Source organism: Miscanthus floridulus, chromosome 17 (genome assembly GCF_019320115.1).
Source record: "Miscanthus floridulus cultivar M001 chromosome 17, ASM1932011v1, whole genome shotgun sequence".
Classification (NCBI taxonomy): Eukaryota; Viridiplantae; Streptophyta; class Magnoliopsida; order Poales; family Poaceae; genus Miscanthus; species Miscanthus floridulus.
In genome coordinates, this window is record NC_089596.1 from 52,221,745 (window position 1) to 52,246,213 (window position 24,469).

A 24,469-nucleotide genomic window follows, 5' to 3' on the forward strand; every position below is an offset into this window, starting at 1 on the left:
TGCGAACCTTGACGTAAGTTAGGTGCACAGTTTGTGCCGAACATATCATAGGCTCAGAAATAATTTTGGACGCACCTGATGGTACTCCTAGTTGACGTGGGTCTTGTGGAATCTCAATTCGGTGCATTTGGAGACGGTGTTAGTGTCGGTGCAAGATAGGTGCACGGTTTGCGCTGAACGTACCATAGGCTCAGAAATTGTTTTGGACGCACCCGATGAAACTCCTAGGTGACGTGGGTCATGTCGAATCTTATTTTGGTCTGTTTGGAGATGGTGTTAGTGTCGGTGCAAGACAGGGTCATGGTTTGCGCCAAACATACCATAGGCACAGAAACTATTTTGGACGCACCCAATGGTACTCCTAGGTGATGAGGCTCAAGTGCAAGCTTGTTTCGGTCTATTTATTGAGTGCTAATCTTGACGCAAGATAGGTGCATGGTTTGCACCGAACGTATCATAGGCTTGGAAATCATTTTGGACGCACCTGACTATACTCCTAGGCGACGAGGCTGAAGTGGAAGCTCGTTCTCAGTCCGTTTGGAGATAGTGCTAACCTTGACGTAAGTTAGGTGCACGGTTTGTGTCGAATGTACCATAGGCTTAGAAAATCGTTTTGGACGCACCTGATGGTACTCCAAGGTGATGTGGGTCCTGTGGAATCTCAACTCGGTGTGTTTGGAGACGGTGTTAGTGTCGGTGCAAGAAAGGTGCATGGTTTACATTGAATGTACCATAGGCTCAGAAATAGTTTTGGACGCACCCAATGATACTCCTAGGTGACGAGGCACAAGTGCAAGCTCGTTTCAGTCTATTTAGAGATAGTGCTAATCTTGACACAAGATAGGTGCACGGTTAGCGCCGAACGTACCATAGGCTCGGAAATCATTTTGGACGCACCTGATGGTACTCCTAGTTGACGTGGATCGTGTCGAATCTTGTTTCAGTGCCTTTGGGGATGGTGTTAGTGTTAGTACAAGATAGGTGCACAGTTTGTGCCAAACACACCACAGGCTCAAAGATCATTTTGGACACACCCAATGGTACTCCTAGGTGATGAGGCTCAAGTGCAAGCTCATTTTGGTCCATTTAGAGATTATGCTAATCTTGACACAGATAAGTGTATGGTTTGCGCTGAACGTACCATAGGCTCAAAAATAAAGCTCGTTCTCAGTCCATTTGGAGATAATGCTAACCTTGATGTAAGTTAGGTGCACGGTTTCTGCCGAACGTACCATAGGGTCAGAAATCATTTTGGACGCACCTTATGGAACTCCTAGGTGACGTGGATCATGTGGAATCTCAATTCGCTGCGTTTGAAGACAGTGTTACTGTCGGTGCAAGATAGGTGCACGGTTTGCGCCAAACATACGATAACTCAGAAACCATTTTGGACGCACCCGATGGTACTCCTAGGTGACAAGGCTCAAGTGTAGGCTCGTTTTGGTCTATTTAGAGATAGCGCTAATCTTGACACAAGATAGCTGCACGGTTTGCGTCGAACATACCATAGGCACAGAAATTGTTTTGGACACACCTGATGGTACTCCTAGGTGATGAGGCTCAAGTGGAAGCTCGTTCTTAGTCCGTTTCGAGATAGTGCTAACCTTGACGTAAGTTAGGTGCATGGTTTGTGCCGAACATACCATAGGCTCAGAAATCATTTTGGACGCACCTGATGGTACTCCTAGGTGACGTGGGTCCTGTGGAATCTCAATTCGGTGCGTTTGGAGATGATGTTAGTGTCGGTGCAAGATAGGTGCACGGTTTGCGCGAAACGTACCATAAGCTCAGAAACCATTTTGTACTCACCCGATGGCACTCCTAGGTGACGAGGTTCAAGTGCAAGCTCATTTTGGTCTATTTAGAGATAGTGCTAATCTTGACGTAAGATAGGTGCATGGTTTGCCCCGAACGTACCATAGGCTCAGAAATCAATTTGGACACACCTGATGGTACTCCTTGGTGATGACGCTCAAGTGGAAGCTCGTTCTCAGTCCGTTTGGCGATAGTGCTAACCTTGACGTAAGTTAGGTAACCTTGACGTAAGTTAGGTGCCGAGCGGGCCCAAAAATCATTTTGGACGCACCTGATGCAACTCCTAGGAGACGTGGGTCATCTCGAATCTCATTTTGGTCCATTTGGACATGGTGTTAGTGTCGGTGCAAGACAGGTGCACGGTTTGCGGCAAACATACCATAGGCTCCGAAACCGTTTTGGACGCACCTGATGGTACTCCTAGGTGACGTGGGTCATGTGGAATTTCAATTCAGTGCGTTTGAAGACGGTGTTAGTGTCGGTGCAATATAGGTGCACGGTTTGCCCCCAACATACCATAGGCTCAGAAACAGTTTTGGACGCACCCGATGGTACTCCTAGGTGACGAGGCACAAGTGCAAGCTCGTTTCGGTCTATTTAGAGATAGTGCTAATCTTGACGCAAGATTGGTGCATGGTTTGCGTCGAATGTACCATAGGCTTGGAAATCATTTTGGACACACCTGATGGTACTTCTAGGTGACGGAGGCTCAAGTGGAAGCTCGTTCTCAGTCCGTTTGGAGATAGTGCTAACTTTGACATAAGTTAGGTGCACGGTTTGTGCCGAACATACCATAGGCTCAGAAATCGTCTTGGATGGACCTGATGGTACTCCTAGGTGACGTGGGTCCCATGGAAGCTCGTTCTTAGTCCGTTTGGAGATAGTGCCAACCTTGACGTAAGTTAGGTGCACGGTTTGTGCCGATCGTAACATAGGCTTAGAAATCGTTTTGGACGGAGTTGATGGTACTCCTAGGTGACGTGGGTCCTATGGAATCTCGATTCCATGCGTTTGGAGACGGTGTTAGTGTCGGTGCAAGATAGGTGCATGGTTTGCGTCAAACATACCATAGGCTCCAAGATCATTTTGGACACTCCCGATGGTACTCCTAGGTGACGAGGCTCAAGTGCAAGCTAGTTTCGGTCTGTTTAGAGATAGTGCTAATCTTGACGTAGATAGGTGCACGGTTTGCGCCAAACATACCATAGGCTCAGAAACCTTTTTGGACGCACCCGATGGTACTCGTAGGAGACGACGCTCAAGTGCAAGCTCGTTTTGATGCATTTAGAGATAGTGCTAATCTTGACGCAAGATAGGTGCACAGTTTGCGCTAAACATACCATAGGCTCGAAAATTATTTCAAACGCACCTGATGGTACTCCTAGGTGACAAGGCTCAAGTGGAAGCTTGTTCTCCGTCCGTTTGGAGATAGTGCTAACCTTGACGCAAGATAGGTGCACGGTTTGCGCCGAACGTACCATAGGCTCGAAAATCATTTTGGACGCACCTGATGGTACTCCTAGGTGACATGGATCATGTCAAATGTTGTTTCGGTGCGTTTGGAGATGGTGTTAGTGTCAGCGCAAGATAGGTGCCCCGTTTGTGCCAAACATTCCATAGGCTCAAAGATCGTTTTGGACACAAGATTGGTACTCCTGGTGATGAGGCTCCTAGGTGACGAGGCTCAAGTGCAAGATAGGTACTCCTAGGTGATGAGGCTCAAGTGCACGCTCATTTTGGTCCGTTTAGAGATAGTGCTAATCTTAACGCAGATAAGTGTACGGTTTGCGCCGAACATACCATAGGTTCGGAAATCATTTTGGACGCACCAGATGGTACTCCTAGGTGATGAGGCTCAAGTGGAAGCTCGTTCTCAATCCGTTTGGAGATAGTGCGAACCTTGACGTAAGTTAGGTGCACAGTTTGTGCCAAACGTACCATAGGCTCAGAAATAATTTTGGACGCACCTGATGGTACTCCTAGTTGACATGGGTCTTGTGGAATCTCAATTTGGTGCGTTTGGAGATGGTGTTAGTGTCGGTGCAAGATAGGTGCACGGTTTGCGCTGAACGTACCATAGGCTCAGAAATCGTTTTGGACGCACCCGATGAAACTCCTAGGTGACATGGGTCATGTCGAATCTTGTTTCGGTCTGTTTGGAGATGGTGTTAGTGTCGGTGCAAGACAGGGTCATGGTTTGTGCCAAACATACCATAGGCACAGAAACTATTTTGGACGCACCCAATGGTACTCCTAGGTGATGAGGCTCAAGTGCAAGCTTGTTTTGGTCTATTTAGTGAGTGCTAATCTTGACGCAAGATAGGTGCATGGTTTGCACCGAATGTATCATAGGCTTGGAAATCATTTTGGACGCACCTGACTATACTCCTAGGCGACGAGGCTGAAGTGGAAGCTCGTTCTCAGTCCGTTTGGAGATAGTGCTAACCTTGACGTAAGTTAGGTGCACGGTTTGTGTCGAATGTACCATAGGCTTAGAAATCGTTTTGGACGCACCTGATGGTACTCCAAGGTGATGTGGGTCCTGTGGAATCTCAACTCGGTATGTTTGGAGACGGTGTTAGTGTCGGTGCAAGAAAGGTGCATGGTTTACATTGAATGTACCATAGGCTCATAAATAGTTTTGGACGCACCCAATGGTACTCCCAGGTGACGAGGCACAAGTGCAAGCTCGTTTCAGTCTATTTAGAGATAGTGCTAATCTTGACACAAGATAGGTGCACGGTTAGCGCCGAACGTACCATAGGCTCGGAAATCGTTTTGGACGCACCTGATGGTACTCCTAGTTGACGTGGATCGTGTCGAATCTTGTTTCAGTGCCTTTGGGGATGGTGTTCGTGTTAGTACAAGATAGGTGCACAGTTTGTGCTAAACACACCACAGGCTCAAAGATCGTTTTGGACACACCCAATGGTACTCCTAGGTGATGAGGCTCAAGTGCAAGCTCATTTCGGTCCGTTTAGAGATTGTGCTAATCTTGACATAGATAAGTGTATGGTTTGCGCTGAACGTACCATAGGCTCAAAAATAAAGCTCGTTCTCAGTCCATTTGGAGATAATGCTAACCTTGATGTAAGTTAGGTGCACGGTTTGTGCCGAACGTACCATAGGGTCAGAAATCATTTTGGACGCACCTTATGGTACTCCTAGGTGATGTGGATCATGTGGAATCTCAATTCGGTGCGTTTGAAGACGGTGTTAGTGTCGGTGCAAGATAGGTGCATGGTTTGCGCCAAACATACGATAACTCAGAAACCATTTTGGACGCACCCGATGGTACTCCTAGGTGACGAGGCTCAAGTGCAGGCTCGTTTTGGTCTATTTAGAGATAGCGCTAATCTTGACACAAGATAGCTGCACGGTTTGCGTCGAACATACCATAGGCACAGAAATTATTTTGGACACCCCTGATGGTACTCCTAGGTGATGAGGCTCAAGTGGAAGCTCGTTCTCAGTCCGTTTCGAGATAGTGCTAACCTTGACGTAAGTTAGGTGCATGGTTTGTGCCAAACATACCATAGGCTCAAAAATCATTTTGGACGCACCTGATGGTACTCCTAGGTGACGTGGGTGCTGTGGAATATCAATTCAGTGCGTTTGGAGATGATGTTAGTGTCGGTGCAAGATAGGTGCACGGTTTGCGCGAAACATACCATAAGCTTAGAAACCATTTTGTACTCACCCGATGGCACTCCTAGGTGACAAGGTTCAAGTGCAAGCTCATTTTGGTCTATTTAGAGATAGTGCTAATCTTGACGTAAGATAGGTCCATGGTTTGCGCCGAACATACCATAGGCTCAGAAATCATTTTGGACACACCTGATGGTACTCCTTGGTGACGACGCTCAAGTGGAAGCTCGTTCTCAGTCCGTTTGGCGATAGTGCTAACCTTGACGTAAGTTAGGTAGCCTTGATGTAAGTTAGGTGCCGAACGGGCCCAAAAATCATTTTGGACACACCTGATGCAACTCCTAGGAGACGTGGGTCATCTCGAATTTCATTTTGGTCCATTTGGACATGGTGTTAGTGTCGGTGCAAGACAGGTGCATGGTTTGCGACAAACATACCATAGGCTCTGAAACCGTTTTGGACGCACCTGATGGTACTCCTAGGTGACGTGGGTCATGTGGAATTTCAATTCAGTGCGTTTGAAGATGGTGTTAGTGTCGGTGCAATATAGGTGCACGGTTTGCCCCCAACATACCATAGGCTCAAAAACAGTTTTGGACACACCCGATGGTACTCCTAGGTGATGAGGCACAAGTGCAAGCTCGTTTCAGTCTTTTTAGAGATAGTGCTAATCTTGACGCAAGATTGGTGCATGGTTTGCGTCGAATGTACCATAGGCTTGGAAATCATTTTGGACACACCTGATGGTACTTCTAGGTGACGGAGGCTCAAGTGGAAGCTCGTTCTCAGTCCGTTTGGAGATACTGCTAACTTTGACATAAGTTAGGTGCACGGTTTATGCCGGACGTACCATAGGCTCAGAAATCATCTTGGATGGACCTGATGGTACTCCTAGGTGACGTGGGTCCCATGGAAGCTCGTTCTTAGTCCATTTGGAGATAGTGCCAACCTTGACGTAAGTTAGGTGCACGGTTTGTGCCGATCGTAACATAGGCTCAGAAATCGTTTTGGACGGAGTTGATGGTACTCCTAGGTGACTTGGGTCCTGTGGAATCTCGATTCCATGCGTTTGGAGACGGTGTTAGTGTCTGTGCAAGATAGGTGCATGGTTTGCGTCAAACGTACCATAGGCTCCAAGATCGTTTTGGACACACCCGATGGTACCCCTAGGTGACGAGGCTCAAGTGCAAGCTAGTTTCGGTCTGTTTAGAGATAGTGCTAATCTTGACGTAGATAGGTGCATGGTTTGCGCCAAACATACCATAGGCTCAGAAACCTTTTTGGACGCACCCGATGGTACTCGTAGGAGACGAGGCTCAAGTGCAAGCTTGTTTCGGTGCGTTTAGAGCTAGTGCTAATCTTGACGCAAGATAGGTGCATAGTTTGCGTCGAACGTACCATAGGCTTGGAAATTATTTTAGACATACCTGATGGTACTCTTAGGTGACAAGGCTCAAGTGGAAGCTTGTTCTCAGTCCGTTTGGAGATAGTGCTAACCTTGACGCAACATAGGTGCACGGTATGTGCCGAACGTACCATAGGCTCAGAAATCATTTTGGACGCACCTGATGGTACTCCTAGGTGACGTGGATCTTGTCGAATCTCATTTCGATGCATTTGGAGATGGTGTTAGTGTTAGTACAAGATAGGTGCATAGTTTGTGCCAAACATACCATAGGCTCAAAGATCATTTTGGACACACCCGATGGTACTCCTAGGTGTCGAGGCTCAAGTGCAATCTTATTTTGGTCTATTTAGAGATTGTGCTAATCTTGATGCAGATAAGTGTACGGTTTGCGCCGAACGTACCATAGGGTCAGAAATCATTTTGGACGCACCTGATGGCACTCCTAGGTGACGAGGCTCAGGTGGAAGCTCGTTCTCTATCCATGTGGAGATAATGCTAACCTTGATGTTAGTTAGGTGTACGGTTTGCGCCGAACGTACCATAGGCTCAGAAACAGTTTTGGACGTACCCAATGGTACTCCTAGGTGACGAGGCACAAGTGCAAGCTTGTTTCGGTCTATTTAGAGATAGTGCTAACCTTGACGCAAGATAGGTGCACGGTTTGCGTCGAACGTACCATAGGCTCGGAAATCATTTTAGAAGCACCTGATGGTACTTCTCGGTGACGGAGGCTCAAGTGGAAGCTCGTTCTCAGTCCGTTTGGAGATAGTGCTAACCTTGACATAAGTTAGGTGCACGGTTTGTGTCGAACGTACCATAGGCTCAGAAATCGTTTTGGTTGGACCTGATGGTACTCCTGGTGACGTGGGTCATGTGGAATCTCCATTCGGTGCGTTTGAAGACGGTGTTAGTGTCGGTGCAAGATCAGTGCACGATTTGCGCCAAAAGTACCATAGGCGCAGAAACCATTTTGGACGCACCTGATGGTACTCTTAGGTGACGAGGCTCAAGTGCAAGCTCGTTTTGGTCTATTTAGAGATAGTGCTAATCTTGACGCAAGATAGGTGCATGGTTTGCACCGAACGTACCATAGGCTCAAAAATTGTTTTGGACACACCTGAAGGTACTGCTAGGTGACGAGGCTCAAGTGGAAGCTCGTTCTCAGTCCATTTGGAGATAGTGCTAACCTTGACGTAAGTTAGGTGCATGGTTTGTGCCAAACATACCATAGGCTCTGAAATTATTTTGGACTCACCTGATGGTACTCGTAGGTGACGTGGGTCATGTGGAATTTCAATTCCGTGCGTTTGGAGACGGTGTTAGTGTCGGTGCAAGATAGGTGCACGGTTTGCGTCAAACGTACCATAGACTCAGAAACAGTTTTGCACGCACCCAATGGTACTCCTAGGTGACGAGGCACAAGTGCGAGCTCATTTCGGTCTATTTAGAGATAGTATTAATCTTGACGCAAGATAGGTGCATGGTTTGCGTCGAACATACCATAAGCTCGGAAATCGTTTTGGACACACCTGATGCTACTCCTAGGTGATGGAGGCTCAAGTAGAAGCTGGTTCTCAGTCTGTTTGGAGATAGTGCTAACCTTGACATAAGTTAGGTGCACGGTTTGTGCCGAACGTACCATAGGCTCAAAAATCATTTTTGACAGAGCTGATGGTACTCCTAGATGACGTGGGTCCTATGGAATCTCAATTCCATGCGTTTAGAGACAGTATTAGTTTCGGTGCAAAATAGGTGCACGGTTTGCGCCAAACATACCATAGGCTCAGAAACCGTTTTGGACGCACCCGATGGTACTCCTAGGTGACGAGGCTCAAGTGGAAGCTCGTTCTCAGTCCGTTTGGAGATAGTGCTAACCTTGACGTAAGTTAGCTACACAATTTGTGCCGAACGTACCATAGGCTCAGAAATCATTTTGGACGCACCTGATGGTACTCCTAGGTGACGTGGGTCCAGTGGAATCTCAATTCGGTGCGTTTGGAGACGGTGTTAGTGTCGGTGCAAGATAGGTGCACGGTTTGCGCCAAACGTACGATAGGCTCAGAAACCATTTTGCACTCACCCGATGGTACTCCTAGGTGACGAGGCTCAAGTGCAAGCTTGTTTTGGTCTATTTTGAGATAGTGCTAATCTTGACGTAAGATAGGTGCACGGTTTGCGCCGAACGTACCATAGGCTCAGAAATCGTTTTGGACACACTTGATGGTACTCCTAGGTGACGACGCTCTAGTGGAAGCTCGTTCTCAGTCTGTTTGGCGATAGTGCTAACCTTGATGTAAGTTAGGTGCACGGTTTGTGCCGAACGTACCATAGGCTAAGAAATCATTTTGGATGCACCCGATGCAACTCCTAGGTGACGTGGGTCATCTCGAATCTCATTTTGGTCTGTTTGGAGATGGTGTTAGTGTCGGTGCAAGACAGGTGCACGGTTTGCGCAAAACATACCATAGGCTCTGAAACCGTTTTGGACGCACCTGATGGTACTCCTAGGTGACATGGGTCATGTGGAATTTCAATTCGGTGCGTTTGAAGACGGTGTTAGTGTCGGTGCAAGATAGGTGGTCGGTTTGCTACAAACATACCGTAGGCTTAGAAACAGTTTTGGACGCACCCAAGGTACTCCTAGGCGATGAGGCACAAGTGCAAGCTCGTTTTGGTCTATTTAGAGATAGTGCTAATCTTGATGCAAGATAGGTGCACGGTTTGCGTCGAACGAACCATAGGCTCGGAAATCATTTTGGACGCACTTGATGGTACTTCTGAGTGACGGAGGCTCAAGTGGAAGCTCGTTCTCAGTCTGTTTGGAGGTAGTGCTAACCTTGACATAAGTTAGGTGCACGGTTTGTGCCGAACGTACCATAGGCTTAGAAACCGTTTTGGACGCACCCGATGGTACTCCTAGGTGATGAGGCTCAAGTGCAAGCTCGTTTTGGTCTATTTAGAGATAGTGCTAATCTTGACGCAAGATAGGTGTATGGTTTGCATCGAACATACCATAGGCTCAGAAATCATTTTGGACACACCTGATGGTACTCCTAGGTGACGAGGCTCAAGTGGAAGCTCGTTCTCAGCCCGTTTGGAGATAGTGCTAACCTTGACGTAAGTTAGGTGCACGATTTGTGCCGATCGTACCATAGGCTCAGAAATTGTTTTGGACGGAGCTGATGGTACTCCTAGGTGATGTGGGTCCAGTGGAATCTCAATACTGTGCGTTTGCAGACAGTGTTAGTGTCGGTGCAACATAGGTGCACGGTTTGCGTCAAACATACCATAGTCTCAGAGATCGTTTTGGACACACTCGTTGGTACTCGTAGGTGACGAGGCTCAAGTGCAAGCTAGTTTCGGTCCATTTAGAGATAGTGCTAATCATGACGTAGATAGGTGCATGGTTTGCGCCAAACATACCATAGGCTCAGAAACCTTTTTGGACGCACCCGATGGTACTCGTAGGAGGCTAGGCTCAAGTGGAAGCTCGTTCTCAGTCCGTTTGTAGATAGTGCTAACCTTGACGTAAGTTAGCTGCACAGTTTGTGCCAAACATACATAGGCTCAGAAATCGTTTTGGACGCACCTGATGGTACTCCTAGGTGACGTGGGTCCAGTGGAATCTTAATTCGGTGCGTTTGGAGACGGTGTTAGTGTCGGTGCAAGATAGGTGCACGGTTTGTGCCAAACGTACCATAGGCTCAGAAACCATTTTGCACTCACCCGATGGTACTCCTAGGTGACGAGGCTCAAGTGCAAGCTTGTTTTGGTCTATTTAGAGATAGTGCTAATCTTGACGTAAGATAGGTGCACGGTTTGCGCCGAACGTACCATAGGCTCAGAAATCCTTTTGGACTCACTTGATGGTACTCGGTGACGACGCTCTAGTGGAAGCTCGTTCTCAGTCCGTTTGGCGATAGTGCTAACCTTGATGTAAGTTAGGTGCATGGTTTGTGCCGAACATACCATAGGCTCGGAAATCATTTTGGATGCACCTGATGCAACTCCTAGGTGACGTGGGTCATCTCAAATCTCATTTTGGTCTGTTTGGAGATGGTGTTAGTGTCGGTGCAAGACAGGTGCACTGTTTGCGCCAAACAAACCATAGGCTCTGAAACCGTTTTGGACGCACCTGATGATACTCCTAGGTTACGTGGGTCATGTGGAATTTCAATTCGGTGCATTTGAAGACGGTGTTAGTGTCGGTGCAAGATAGGTGCTCGGTTTGCTGCAAACCTACCATAGGCTTAGAAATAGTTTTGGACGCACCCAAGGTACTCCTAGGTGACGAGGCACAAGTGCAAGCTCGCTTCGGTCTATTTAGAGATACTGCTAATCTTGACGCAAGATAGGTGCACGGTTTGTGTCGAACGTACCATAGGCTCGGAAATCATTTTGGATGCACCTGATGGTACTTCTGGGTGACGGAGGCTCAAGTGGAAGCTCGTTCTCAGTTCGTTTGGAGATAGTGCTAACCTTGACATAAGTTAGGTGCACGGTTTGTGCCGAACGTACCATAGGCTCAGAAATCATTTGAAGACGGTGTTAGTGTTGGTGCAAGATAGGTGCACGATTTGCGCCAAACAAACCGTAGGCTCAAAAACCGTTTTGGACGCACCCGATGGTACTCCTAGGTGACGAGGCTCAAGTGCAAGCTCATTTCGGTCTATTTAGAGATAGTGCTAATCTTGACGCAAGATAGGTGTATCGTTTGCGCCGAACATACCATAGGCTCGCAAATCGTTTTGGACACACCTGATGGTACTCCTTGGTGACAAGGCTCAAGTGGAAGCTCATTCTCAGCCCGTTTGGAGATAGTGCTAACCTTGACGTAAGTTAGGTGCACGATTTGTGCCGATCGTACCATAGGCTCAGAAATTGTTTTGGACGGAGCTGATGGTACTCCTAGGTGATGTGGGTCCAGTGGAATCTCAATACTGTGCGTTTGCAGACAGTGTTAGTGTCGGTGCAACATAGGTGCACGGTTTGCGTCAAACATACCATAGTCTCAGAGATCGTTTTGGACACACTCGTTGGTACTCGTAGGTGACGAGGCTCAAGTGCAAGCTAGTTTCGGTCCATTTAGAGATAGTGCTAATCATGACGTAGATAGGTGCATGGTTTGCGCCAAACATACCATAGGCTCAGAAACCTTTTTGGACGCACCCGATGGTACTCGTAGGAGGCTAGGCTCAAGTGGAAGCTCGTTCTTAGTCCGTTTGTAGATAGTGCTAACCTTGACGTAAGTTAGCTGCACAGTTTGTGCCAAACATACATAGGCTCAGAAATCGTTTTGGACGCACCTGATGGTACTCCTAGGTGACGTGGGTCCAGTGGAATCTTAATTCGGTGCGTTTGGAGACGGTGTTAGTGTCGGTGCAAGATAGGTGCACGGTTTGTGCCAAACGTACCATAGGCTCAGAAACCATTTTGCACTCACCCGATGGTACTCCTAGGTGACGAGGCTCAAGTGCAAGCTTGTTTTGGTCTATTTAGAGATAGTGCTAATCTTGACGTAAGATAGGTGCACGGTTTGCGCCGAACGTACCATAGGCTCAGAAATCCTTTTGGACTCACTTGATGGTACTCGGTGACGACGCTCTAGTGGAAGCTCGTTCTCAGTCCGTTTGGCGATAGTGCTAACCTTGATGTAAGTTAGGTGCATGGTTTGTGCCGAACATACCATAGGCTCGGAAATCATTTTGGATGCACCTGATGCAACTCCTAGGTGACGTGGGTCATCTCAAATCTCATTTTGGTCTGTTTGGAGATGGTGTTAGTGTCGGTGCAAGACAGGTGCACTGTTTGCGCCAAACAAACCATAGGCTCTGAAACCGTTTTGGACGCACCTGATGATACTCCTAGGTTACGTGGGTCATGTGGAATTTCAATTCGGTGCATTTGAAGACGGTGTTAGTGTCGGTGCAAGATAGGTGCTCGGTTTGCTGCAAACCTACCATAGGCTTAGAAATAGTTTTGGACGCACCCAAGGTACTCCTAGGTGACGAGGCACAAGTGCAAGCTCGCTTCGGTCTATTTAGAGATACTGCTAATCTTGACGCAAGATAGGTGCACGGTTTGTGTCGAACGTACCATAGGCTCGGAAATCATTTTGGATGCACCTGATGGTACTTCTGGGTGACGGAGGCTCAAGTGGAAGCTCGTTCTCAGTTCGTTTGGAGATAGTGCTAACCTTGACATAAGTTAGGTGCACGGTTTGTGCCGAACGTACCATAGGCTCAGAAATCATTTGAAGACGGTGTTAGTGTTGGTGCAAGATAGGTGCACGATTTGCGCCAAACAAACCGTAGGCTCAAAAACCGTTTTGGACGCACCCGATGGTACTCCTAGGTGACGAGGCTCAAGTGCAAGCTCATTTCGGTCTATTTAGAGATAGTGCTAATCTTGACGCAAGATAGGTGTATCGTTTGCGCCGAACATACCATAGGCTCGCAAATCGTTTTGGACACACCTGATGGTACTCCTTGGTGACAAGGCTCAAGTGGAAGCTCATTCTCAGCCCGTTTGGAGATAGTGCTAACCTTGACGTAAGTTAGGTGCACGGTTTGTGCCGATCGTACCATAGGCTCAGAAATTGTTTTGGACGGAGCTGATGGTACTCCTAGGTGACGTGGGTCCTATGGAATCTCAATTCTGTGCGTTTGGAGACGGTGTTAGTGTCGGTGCAAGATAGATGCACGGTTTGCGTCAAACGTACCAAAGGCTCAAAAACCATTTTGGACGCACTCGATGGTACTCCTAGGTGATGAGGCTCAAGTGCAAGCTAGTTTCAGTCCATTTAGAGATAGTGCTAATCTTGACATAGATAGGTGCATGGTTTGCACCAAACATACCATAGGCTCAAAAACCTTTTTGGACGCACCCGATGGTACTCGTAGGATACGAGGCTCAAGTGCAAGCTCATTTCGGTGTGTTTAGAGATAGTACAAATCTTGATGCAAGATAGGTGCACAGTTTGCGCCGAACATACCATAGGCTCAAAAATTATTTCAGACACACCTGATGGTACTCCAAGGTGACAAGGCTCAAGTGGAAGCTCGTTCTCAGTCCGTTTGGAGATAGTGCTAACCTTGACGCAAGATAGGTGCACTGTATGCGCCGAACGTACCATAGGCTCAGAAATCGTTTTGGATGCACCTGATGGTACTCCTAGGTGATGTGGGTCCTGTGGAATCTCAATTCGGTGCGTTTGGAGATGGTGTTAGTGTTGGAGCAAGATAGTGCACGGTTTGCGCCAAACGTACCATAGGCTCAGAAACCGTTTTGGACTCACCCGATGGTACTCCTAGGTGACGAGGCTCAAGTGCAAGCTTGTTTCGGTCTATTTAGAGATAGTGCTAATCTTGACGTAAGATAGGTGCACGGTTTTTGTAGAACGTACCATAGGCTCCTAAATCATTTTGGACGCACCTGATGGTACTCCTAGGTGACGTGGATCATGTCGAATCTCATTTCGGTGCGTTTGGAGATGGTGTTAGTGTTAGTACAAGATAAGTGCACAGTTTGGGCCAAACATACCATAGGCTCAAAGATTGTTTTGGACACACCCAATGGTACTCCTAGGTGATGAGGCTCAAGTGCAAGCTTATTTCGGTCCGTTTAGAGATTGTGCTAATCTTGACGCAAATAAGTGTACGGTTTGCGCCGAATGCACCATAGGGTCAGAAATCATTTTGGACACACCTGATGGTACTCCTAGGTGATGACGCTCTAGTGAAAGTTCGTTCTCAGTTTATTTGGTGATAGTGCTAACCTTGACGTAAGTTAGGTGCACGGTTTGTGCCGAACGTACCATAGGCTCGGAAATCATTTTGGACGCTCCCGATGCAACTCCTAGGTGACGTGGGTCATCTCGAATCTTGTTTTGGTCCATTTGGAGATGGTGTTAGTGTCGGTGCAAGACAGGTGCACGGTTTGCGCCATACATACCATAGGGTCCGAAACCATTTTGGACGCACCTAATGGTACTCCTAGGTGACGTGTGGAATCTCAATTTGGTGCGTTTGAAGACGGTGTTTGTGTCGGTGCAAGATAGGTGCACGGTTTGTGCCAAACATACCATAGGCTTAGAAACAGTTTTGGACGCACCCAATGGTACTCCTAGGTGACGAGGTATAAGTGCAAGCTCATTTCGGTCTATATAGAGATAGTGCTAATCTTGACGCAAGATAGGTGCACGGTTTGCGTCGAACGTACCATAGGCTCGGAAATCATTTTGGACGCACCTGATGGTACTCCTAGGTGATGGAGGCTCTAGTGGAAGTTCGTTCTCAGTCCGTTTGGAGATAGTGCTAACCTTAACGTAAGTTAGGTGCACGGTTTGTGCCCAACGTACCATAGGCTCAGAAATCATTTTGGACGCACCTGATGGTACTCCTAGGTGATGTGGGTCATGTGGAATCTCAATTTGGTGCATTTGGAGACGGTGTTAGTGTCGATGCAAGATAGGTGCACAGTTTGCGCCAAACATACCACAGGCTCAGAAACCATTTTGGACTCAGCCGATGGTACACCTAGGTGACGAGGCACAAGTGCAAGCTCGTTTTGATCTATTTAGAGATAGTGCTAATCTTGACGTAAGATAGCTGCACGGTTTGCGCTAAAAGTACCATAGGCTTGGAAATCGTTTTGGACACACCTGATGGTACTCCTAGGTGACGACGCTCTAGTGGAAGCTCATTCTCAGTCCTTTGGCGATAGTGCTAACCTTGACGTAAGTTAGGTGCACGGTTTGTGCCGAACGTACCATAGGCTCGGAAATCATTTTGGATGCACCCGATGCAACTCCTAGGTGACGTGGGTCATCTCGAATCTCATTTTGGTCCATTTGGAAATGGTGTTAGTGTCGGTGCAAGACAGGTGCACGGTTTGCGCCAAACATACCATAGGCTCCAAAACCGTTTTGGACGCACCTGATGGTACTCCTAGGTGACGTGGGTCATGTGGAATTTCAATTCGATGTGTTTGAAGACGGTGTTAGTGTCGGTGCAAGATTTGTGCACGGTTTGTGCCAAACATACCATAGGCTCAAAAACAGTTTTGGACGCACCCAAGGTACTCCTAGGTGACGAGGCACAAGTGCAAGCTCATTTCGGTCTATTTAGAGATAGTGCTATTCTTGACGCAAGATAGGTGCATGGTTTGCGTCGAACGTACCATAGGCTCAGAAATCATTTTGAACGCACCTGATGGTACTTCTAGGTGATGGAGGCTCAAGTGGAAGCTCGTTCTCAGTCCATTTGGAGATAGTGCTAACCTTGACGTAAGTTAGGTGCACGGTTTGTGCCGAACGTACCATAGGCTCAGAAATCATTTTGGATGGACCTGATGGTACTCCTAGGTGATGTGGGTTCTGTGGAATCTCAATTCAGTGTGTTTGAAGACGGTGTTAGTGTCGGTGCAAGATAGGTGCATGATTTGTGCCAAATGTACCATAGGCTCAGAAACCATTTTGGACGCACCCGATGGTACTGCTAGGTGACGAGGCTCAAGTGCAAGCTCGTTTCGGTCTATTTAAAGATAGTGCTAATCTTAACGCAAGATAGGTGTATGGTTTGCGCCGAACATACCATAGGCTCGGAAATCATTTTGGACACACTTGATGGTACTCCTAGGTGACGAGGCTCAAGTGGAAGCTCGTTCTCAGCCCGTTTGGAAATAGTGCTAACCTTGATGTAAGTTAGGTGCACGGTTTGTGCCGATCGTACCATAGGCTCAGAAATTGTTTTGGATGGAGCTGATGGTTCTCCTAGGTGATGTGGGTCCTGTGGAATCTCGATTCTGTGCATTTGGAGACGGTGTTAGTGTCGGTGCAAGATAGGTGCACGGTTTGCGTCAAACGTACCATAGGCTCAGAGATCATTTTGGACACACCCGATGGTACTCGTAGGTGACGACGCTCTAGTGGAAGCTCGTTCTCAGTCCTTTGGCGATAGTGCTAACCTTGACGTAGATAGGTGCATGGTTTGCGCCAAACATACCATTGGCTCAGAAACCTTTTTGGACACACCCGATGGTACTCGTAGGAGATGAGGCTCAAGTGCAAGCTCATTTCGGTATGTTTAGGGATAGTGCTAATCTTGACGCAAGATAGGTGCACAGTTTGTGCCGAACATACCATAGGCTCAAAAATTATTTCAGACACACCTGATGGTACTCCTAGGTGACAAGGCTCAAGTGGAAGCTTGTTCTCAGTCTGTTTGGAGATAGTGCTAACCTTGACGCAAGATAGGTGCACTGTATGCGCCGAACGTACCATAGGCTCAGAAATCGTTTTGGACGCACCTGATGGTACTCCTAGGTGATGTGGGTCCTGTGGAATCCCAATTCGGTGTGTTTGGAGATGGTGTTAGTGTTGGAGCAAGATAGGTGCACGGTTTGCGCCAAACGTACCATAGGCTCAGAAACCATTTTGTACTCACCCGATGGTACTCCTAGGTGACGAGGCTCAAGTGCATGTTTGTTTCGGTCTATTTAGAGATAGTGCTAATCTTGACGTAAGATAGGTGCATGGTTTTTGTCGAACGTTCCATAGGCTCCTAAATCATTTTGGACGCACCTGATGGTACTCCTAGGTGACGTGGATCGTGTCGAATCTCATTTCGGTGCGTTTGGAGATGGTGTCAGTGTTAGTACAAGATAAGTGCATAGTTTGTGCCAAACATACCATAGGCTTAAAGATCGTTTTGGACACACCCGATGGTACTCCTAGGTGACGAAGCTCAAGTGCAAGCTTATTTCGGTCCGTTTAGAGATTGTGCTAATCTTGACGCAAATAAGTGTACGGTTTGCGCCGAATGCACCATAGGGTCAGAAATCATTTTGGACACACCTGATGGTACTCCTAGGTGAGGACGCTCTAGTGGAAGCTCGTTCTCAGTTCATTTGGCGATAGTGCTAACCTTGACGTAAGTTAGGTGCACGGTTTGTGCCGAACGTACCATAGGCTCAGAAATCATTTTGGACGCACCCGATGCAACTCCTAGGTGACGTGGGTCATCTCAAATCTCGTTTTAGTCCATTTGGAGATGGTGTTAGTGTCGGTGCAAGACAGGTGCACGGTTTGCACCATACATACCATAGGGTCCAAAACCATTTTGGATGCACCTGATGGTACTCCTAGGTGACGTGGGTCATGTGGAATCTCAATTCGGTGCGTTTGAAGACGGTGTTTGTGTCGGTGCAAGATAGGTGCACGATTTGCGCCAAACATACCATAGGCTTAGAAACAGTTTTGGACGCACCCAATGGTACTCCTAGGTGACGAGGCACAAGTGCAAGCTCATTTCGGTCTATTTAGAGATAGTGCTAATCTTGACGCAAGATAGGTGCACAGTTTGCGTCAAACGTACCATAGGCTCAGAAATCATTTTAGACGCACCTGATGGTACTTCTAGGTGATGGAGGCTCAAGTGGAAGCTCGTTCTCAGTCCGTTTGGAGATAGTGCTAACCTTGACATAAGTTAGGTGCACGGTTTGTGCCGAACGTACCATAGGCTCAGAAATCATTTTAGATGGACCTGATGGTACTGCTAGGTGATGTGGGTCATGTGGAATCTCAATTCAGTGTGTTTGGAGACGGTGTTAGTGTCGGTGCAAGATAGGTGCACAGTTTGTGCCAAAAGTACCACAGGCTCAGAAACCATTTTGGACTTAGCCGATGGTACACCTAGGTGACGAGGCACAAGTGCAAGCTCGTTTTGATCTATTTAGAGATAGTGCTAATCTTGACGTAAGATAGCTGCACGGTTTGCGCAAAAAGTACCATAGGCTTGGAAATCGTTTTGGACACACCTGATGGTACTCCTAGGTGACGATGCTCTAGTGGAAGCTCATTCTCAGTCCTTTGGCGATAGTGCTAACCTTGACGTAAGTTAGGTGCACGGTTTGTGCCGAACGTACCATAGGCTCAGAAATCATTTTGGATGCACCCGATGCAACTCCTAGGTGACGTGGGTCATCTCAAATCTCGTTTTGGTCCGTTTGGAAATGGTGTTAGTGTCGGTGCAAGACAGGTGCACGGTTTGCGCCAAACATACCATAGGCTCCAAAACCATTTTGGACGCACCTGATGGTACTCCTAGGTGACGTGGGTCATGTGGAATTTCAATTCGATGTGTTTGAAGACGGTGTTAGTGTCGGTGCAAGATATGTGCACGGTTTGTGCCAAACATACCATAGGCTCAGAAACAGTTTTGGACGCACCCAAGGTACTCCTAGGTGACGAGGCACAAGTGCAAGCTCATTTCGGTCTATTTAGAGAGTGCTAACCTTGACGCAAGATAGGTGCACGGTTTGCGTCGAACGTACCATAGGCTCGGAAATCGTTTTAGAAGCACCTGATGGTACTTCTCGGTGACGGAGGCTCAAGTGGAAGCTCGTTCTCAGTCCGTTTGGAGATAGTGCTAACCTTGACATAAGTTAGGTGCACGGTTTGTGTCGAACGTACCATAGGCTCAGAAATCGTTTTGGTTGGACCTGATGGTACTCCTGGTGACGTGGGTCATGTGGAATTTCAATTCGATGTGTTTGAAGACGGTGTTAGTGTCGGTGCAAGATATGTGCACGGTTTGTGCCAAACATACCATAGGCTCAGAAACAGTTTTGGACGCACCCAAGGTACTCCTAGGTGACGAGGCACAAGTGCAAGCTCATTTCGGTCTATTTAGAGATAGTGCTATTCTTGACGCAAGATAGGTGCACGGTTTGCGTCGAACGTACCATAGGCTCAGAAATCATTTTGAACGCACCTGATGGTACTTCTAGGTGACGGAGGCTCAAGTGGAAGCTCGTTCTCAGTCCGTTTGGAGATAGTGCTAACCTTGACGTAAGTTAGGTGCACGGTTTGTGCCGAACGTACCATAGGCTCAGAAATCATTTTGGATGGACCTGATGGTACTCCTAGGTGATGTGGGTTCTGTGGAATCTCAATTCAGTGTGTTTGAAGACGGTGTTAGTGTCGGTGCAAGATAGGTGCATGATTTGTGCCAAATGTACCATAGGCTCAGAAACCATTTTGGACGCACCCGATGGTACTGCTAGGTGACGAGGCTCAAGTGCAAGCTCATTTCGGTCTATTTAAAGATAGTGCTAATCTTAACGCAAGATAGGTGTATGGTTTGCGCCGAACATACCATAGGCTCAGAAATCATTTTGGACACACCTGATGGTACTCCTAGGTGACGAGGCTCAAGTGGAAGCTCGTTCTCAGCCCGTTTGGAAATAGTGCTAACCTTGACGTAAGTTAGGTGCACGGTTTGTGCCGATCGTACCATAGGCTCAGAAATTGTTTTGGATGGAGCTGATGGTTCTCCTAGGTGATGTGGGTCCTGTGGAATCTTGATTCTGTGCATTTGGAGACGGTGTTAGTGTCGGTGCAAGATAGGTGCACGGTTTGCGTCAAACGTACCATAGGCTCAGAGATCATTTTGGACACACCCGATGGTACTCGTAGGTGAGGACGCTCTAGTGGAAGCTCGTTCTCAGTCCTTTGGCGATAGTGCTAACCTTGACGTAGATAGGTGCATGGTTTGCGCCAAACATACCATTGGCTCAGAAACCTTTTTGGACACACCCGATGGTACTCGTAGGAGATGAGGCTCAAGTGCAAGCTCATTTCGGTATGTTTAGGGATAGTGCTAATCTTGATGCAAGATAGGTGCACAGTTTGTGCCGAACGTACCATAGGCTCAAAAATTATTTCAGACACACCTGATGGTACTCCTAGGTGACAAGGCTCAAGTGGAAGCTCGTTCTCAGTCCGTTTGGAGATAGTGCTAACCTTGACGCAAGATAGGTGCACTGTATGCGCCGAACGTACCATAGGCTTAGAAATCATTTTGGACGCACCTGATGGTACTCCTAGGTGATGTGGGTCCTGTGGAATCCCAATTCGGTGCGTTTGGAGATGGTGTTAGTGTCGGAGCAAGATAGGTGCATGGTTTGCGCTAAACGTACCATAGGCTCAGAAACCGTTTTGTACTCACCCGATGGTACTCCTAGGTGACGAGGCTCAAGTGCAAGTTTGTTTCGGTCTATTTAGAGATAGTGATAATCTTGACGTAAGATAGGTGCACGGTTTTTGTCGAACGTTCCATAGGCTCCTAAATCATTTTGGACGCACCTGATGGTACTCCTAGGTGACGTGGATCGTGTCGAATCTCATTTCGGTGCGTTTGGAGATGGTGTCAGTGTTAGTACAAGATAAGTGCATAGTTTGTGCCAAACATACCATAGGCTCAAAGATCGTTTTGGACACACCCGATGGTACTCCTAGGTGACGAAGCTCAAGTGCAAGCTTATTTCGGTCCGTTTAGAGATTGTGCTAATCTTGACGCAAATAAGTCTATGGTTTGCGCCGAATGCACCATAGGGCCAGAAATCATTTTGGACACACCTGATGGTACTCCTAGGTGAGGACGCTCTAGTGGAAGCTCGTTCTCAGTTCATTTGGCGATAGTGCTAACCTTGATGTAAGTTAGGTGCACGGTTTGTGCCGAACGTACCATAGGCTCAGAAATCATTTTGGACGCACCCGATGCAACTCCTAGGTGATGTGGGTTCTGTGGAATCTCAATTCAGTGTGTTTGAAGACGGTGTTAGTGTCGGTGCAAGATAGGTGCATGATTTGTGCCAAATGTACCATAGGCTCAGAAACCATTTTGGACGCACCCGATGGTACTGCTAGGTGACGAGGCTCAAGTGCAAGCTCGTTTCGGTCTATTTAAAGATAGTGCTAATCTTAACGCAAGATAGGTGTATGGTTTGCGCCGAACATACCATAGGCTCGGAAATCATTTTGGACACACCTGATGGTACTCCTAGGTGACGAGGCTCAAGTGGAAGCTCGTTCTCAGCCCGTTTGGAAATAGTGCTAACCTTGACGTAAGTTAGGTGCACGGTTTGTGCCGATCGTACCATAGGCTCAGAAATTGTTTTGGATGGAGCTGATGGTTCTCCTAGGTGATGTGGGTCCTGTGGAATCTCGATTCTGTGCGTTTGGAGACGGTGTTAGTGTCGGTGCAAGATAGGTGCATGGCTTGCGTCAAACGTACCATAGGCTCAGAGATCATTTTGGACACACCCGATGGTACTCGTAGGTGACGAGGCTCAAGTGCAAGCTAGTTTCGGTCCATTTAGAGATAGTGCTAATCTTGACGTAGATAGGTGCATGGTTTGCGCCAAACATACCATTGGCTCAGAAACCTTTTTGGACGCACCCGATGGTACTCGTAGGAGACGAGGCTCAAGTGCAAGCTCATTTCGGTATGTTTAGAGATAGTGCTAATGTTGACGCAAGATAGGTGCACAGTTTGCGCCGAACATAGCATAGGCTCAAAAATTATTTCAGACGCACCTGATGGTACTCCTAGGTGACATGGCTCAAGTGGAAGCTCGTTCTTAGTCCGTTTGGAGATAGTGCTAACTTTGACGCAAGATAGGTGCACGGTATGCGCCGAATGTACCATAGGCTCAGAAATTGTTTTGGACGCACCTGATGGTACTCCTAGGTGATGTGGGTCCTATGGAATCTCAATTCGGTGCGTTTGGAGATGGTGTTAGTGTCGGAGCAAGATAGGTGCACGGTTTGCGCCAAACGTACCATAGGCTCAGAAACCATTTTGGACTCACCCGATGGTACTCCTAGGTGACGAGGCTCAAGTGCAAGCTTGTTTCGGTCTATTTAGAGATAGTGCTAATCTTGACGTAAGATAGGTGCACGGTTTTTGACGAACGTACCATAGGCTCCTAAATCATTTTGGACGGACCTGATGGTACTCCTAAGTGACGTGGATCGTGTCGAATCTCATTTTGGTGCGTTTGGAGATGGTGTCAGTGTTAGTACAAGATAAGTGCACAGTTTGTGCCAAACATACCATAGGCTCAAAGATCGTTTTGGACACACCCGATGGTACTCCTAGGTGACGAAGCTCAAGTGCAAGCTTATTTCGGTCCATTTAGAGATTGTGCTAATCTTGACACAAATAAGTCTACGGTTTGCGCCGAATGCATCATAGGGTCAGAAATCATTTTGGACACACCTGATGGTACTCCTAGGTGAGGACGCTCCAGTGGAAGCTCGTTCTCAGTTCATTTGGCGATAGTGCTAACCTTGACATAAGTTAGGTGCACGGTTTGTGCCGAACGTACTATAGGCTCAGAAATCATTTTGGACGCACCCGATGCAACTCCTAGGTGACGTGGGTCATCTCAAATCTCGTTTTGGTCCGATTGGAGATGGTGTTAGTGTCGGTGCAAGACAGGTGCACGGTTTGCGCCATACATACCATAGGGTCCAAAACCATTTTGGACGCACCTGATGGTACTCCTAGGTGACGTGGGTCATGTGGAATCTCAATTCGGTGCATTTGAAGACGGTGTTTGTGTCGGTGCAAGATAGGTGCACGGTTTGCACCAAACATACCATAGGCTTAGAAACAGTTTTGGACGCACCCAATGGTACTCCTAGGTGATGAGGCACAAGTGCAACCTCATTTCGGTCTATTTAGAGATTATGCTAATCTTGACGCAAGATAGGTGCACGGTTTGCATCGAACATACCATAGGCTCGGAAATCATTTTGGACGCACCTGATGGTACTCCTAGGTGATGGAGGCTCAAATGGAAGTTCGTTCTCAATCCGTTTGGAGATAGTGCTAACCTTAACGTAAGTTAGGTGCACGGTTTGTGCCTGATGGCACTCCTAGGTGATGTGGGTCCTGTGGAATCTCAATTCGGTGCATTTGGAGACGGTGTTAGTGTCGGTGTAAGATAGCTGCTTGGTTTGCGCCAAACGTACCACAGGCTCAGAAACCATTTTGGACTCAGCCGATGGTACACCTAGGTGACGACGCACAAGTGCAAGCTCGTTTCGATCTATTTAGAGATAGTGCTAATCTTGATGTAAGATAGCTGCATGGTTTGCACTGAACGTACCATAGGCTTGGAAATCATTTTGGACACACCTGATGGTACTCCTAGGTGATGACGCTCTAGTGGAAGCTCGTTCTCAGTTCGTTTGGCTATAGTGCTAACCTTGACGTAAGTTAGGTGCATGGTTTGTGCCGAACGTACCATAGGCTCGGAAATTATTCTGGACGCACCCGATGGAACTCCTAGGTGACGTGGGTCATCTCAAATCTCATTTTGGTCCGTTTGGAGATGGTGTTAGTGTCGGTGCAAGACAGGTGCACGGTTTGCGCCAAACATACCATAGGCTCCAAAACCGATTTGGACGCACCTGATGGTACTCCTAGGTGACGTGGGTCATGTGGAATTTCAATTCGATGTGTTTGAAGACGGTGTTAGTGTCGGTGCAAGATATGTGCACGGTTTGTGCCAAACATACCATAGGCTCAGAAACAGTTTTGGACGCACCCAAGGTACTCCTAGGTGACGAGGCACAAGTGCAAGCTCATTTCGGTCTATTTAGAGATAGTGCTATTCTTGACGCAAGATAGGTGCACGGTTTGCGTCGAACGTACCATAGGCTCAGAAATCATTTTGAACGCACCTGATGGTACTTCTAGGTGACGGAGGCTCAAGTGGAAGCTCGTTCTCAGTCCGTTTGGAGAT